Genomic DNA, 3,098 nt, shown 5'->3' on the forward strand with positions numbered 1-3,098 from the left:
CGAGTTTCCTCCCCTCCTGAAATCTGAAGCAAGGAGTAAGCTTGCATGCGACATGTTTATTGACATCTTCTTGCGCTGCCATGATAGACAAGGAAATGCGATTATTTTTCGTTCTTGGAGGCGAATACTTCCGGACGAAAGCAAAGACGAGCCTCCGGAAGATGAAATGAAGGATACGATCACGCTTCGAGTTCTGCTCCTCGGAACGACGCAGAACCTTCCCTCTTCGGCGGAAATCACTGATGTAAAGAAAAAAATGGTGACCCATGTATCATCTCAAAACATATTGGAGTTGCCTTGTGGCCCATAGGGTAGATGAATCGTTTTGCTGGTTCATAGATAGAACCTTGGTTTGACTATTGGTAGGAATTAAAACCAAACCTACAAGAGTAGATGGGAATATTTGTTCATCAATATTATTACGGACAGACCATAGAGGGTGGTCTCTCGTCTCCGTAAGTCTGGGGGCATAACTCACTGGAACTTTAAGATTCTAAAGGAAACTGGCAACATCAAAAGTGACAAAATTTTCACACTGAATTCGAATCACACAAGAAATAATGGTCTCAAATTGTCAGGAAGTATATTTAATTTGGTAATGGGTAGAAAGAACTGCGCCAACCATGTGGCAAATGAATGGAATAAACTTCCTGCAGAGGCAGTGCAATTTAGTACAGTTCGGAGTTTTAAGATTCATATGTGCTGTAATGCCTGCTACTTAATTTATTTTATTTGTTTATTTACTTATCTATTTATCCATTTATTATTATATGTTTATTTTTACTATTTATTCATTATAAATTATTGTTATTGTTCTGTTTGTTTATTATTTGTCATTATTCATTTATTCATTTTATTCATTTACCTACTTTTTTACCGCTTCTGACCTAGCTATGAACCAAAAGGTCACCTTTCGGCATGCTCTTTCTTTGTAATCCTTTGCAATAAAGGAATATGGTGTTGTAGTGACAGATCATACCTTCACAAACACACCGAAGCCCCTCTTCCTTACCCATAAGTAACTATTGCCTCTCCCCCTCCCTCAAGAAAAAAAAACATAAAGAAGGAAGCTAAGAAAAAAAAAAAAAAAAAGGAGGTTCTTGGGGGAAGTTAATGAGCAAACATAGTCATGTACATATCCTTGTCCTTCACCTGTGATGAGCGGTGGAGGACAAGCCCATCTACAGTACATTGACTACCCTGACCTTTCTTGATGGAAAGGATACATTAATAAAGTAACATGAATGAGAAAAAATAGATTAAATAAAGTGAAAAAAAATTAAATCAGAATAGAATAATGTAATCAGTAAGAATAAAATAAATGCAATTAAAGTAGCTAACTAAATAAAAAAAACTGGGAAGATGAATATATATAGGTAGATGAATATATATAGGTAGATGAATAAATGAATCGATAAATACATAAATAGATCAATAAATAAGTAAATTAGTTGATGAAAATTATCATACATATAGTATTGACAAAAGCAATGTCAACAAGAAGATACTTCAACATACAGAATATCTTGTTGACGTTAAGCTATTTTACTTAAAGAAAAAAGAACGATTATATAAACTTGATACTCAGATACGTCTACGTATTCTACCGAGGGTCAACAATTCTAAGATATACAGTAATCTATTTCAATATCTATTTCAATATATGCTGGATTTCAGAGCTAACATTTGTTGAAATACAGTTTGACTCATATTTCATTTTAACTTTGAAGACGGTTAGAAAACTGGCTGTTTTATATATACGTATAGATATATACTTCACTTTTCATCCTGCCAGGAGTTTTAGCTCAGTTATGAAAAAGCTTGCTTCAGTCAGCAGAATTAAATGTATCTCAATTGCACTAATGAATAATGTAAATAAATCCGTAAAGCGACTCAACATATGAACGAAAAAGGAAGAAGAAAATAGATACGAAAGAAAAGGAAAAAAACGACGAGAAACAGCAATGAACGAGAAGAAATAGAAGAATGAGACGAAGAAGGAATGGAAGAATGAAACAAAGAAGAATAAAAAGAAAATTAAGAATAAGAAGAATGTGAAGAAGAAAAATAGAAAAGAAACAGGAAAACAAGAAGAAGAAAAAAAGGAGGAAGAGGAAGAGGAGGTTAGTTTTTGTGCTTTCTTCTTCCTGTCCGGGCATTCAAGGGAATGGACCGGGCGGACTGAAAGCAGAGTCGAAGACCCTTCTGAAACGGCCTTCAGAGGATACGTGGCCACAAGAACAAAGGCGCCAGGAGGCGCTGAACTGTAACCGAAGCCATGCCCTTTGTCCCATGCACTTGAACTGTCGGGGTAGGTAACATTTACTGCTGGGAATCAGAGAGGAGTTTGGGATTCGAACACATAACTAAGCAAATGCGTGATCAGCACATTTTCGACTAACCACCAACACACGGAACCAAGTTAACTGATTAATGATTAATGTGCCACTATCGCTTATTACAACCACAAACACGAACTGATGAAAATGAACCAATATCTCCAGATATCACTCATTCACTCATTCTGATGGATCAGGGGCCACGTATAGATCCCTCCCCGCCATGACCAAGCCTCTCCATCGTTAACGATCTTGTGCCAATTCCATTCAGCCCACCTCTCCCCCGTTTATCTTTTGCATATCCTCTCTAATGGCGTCCATCCACCGGACATTACTACAATTATATCCCCTAATATGATTACAGATTCTAATAGCAAATGACAAGGGAATTGTTGTTCGATTAGTTTGCGTAAGCACATTTTCTGCTGGAAGCGATCGCCCCCCGCCCCCCCGAAAAAAGTGTTTTTTCATGCAACAGAGCCGACGAAGTATCTCTCTCATGTTTTTCGTTCTTTCCTAAATAGTCTCGTCTCCTTTGCTACCGAAGTGGCAGTGCAGAGCTTAACAGAGTCATCTGGTGTAGACCAGAGTATAACAGCAAGTGCCTCTTTGGTACCTCTGTGGACGAAGGAGCTTTGCCCATGATATATAAAATTTGTGGAAACATACATTTCCCCTAATATTACATTTTGATTTTTTCAACAAATATTACTCCTATAAGTATACATAAAAAACATAAATGTATTAAACACCTCATAC

Source organism: Oratosquilla oratoria, chromosome 35 (assembly GCF_046742065.1).
Source record: "Oratosquilla oratoria isolate Oo_2021 chromosome 35, ASM4674206v1, whole genome shotgun sequence".
Lineage (NCBI taxonomy): Eukaryota > Metazoa > Arthropoda > Malacostraca > Stomatopoda > Squillidae > Oratosquilla > Oratosquilla oratoria.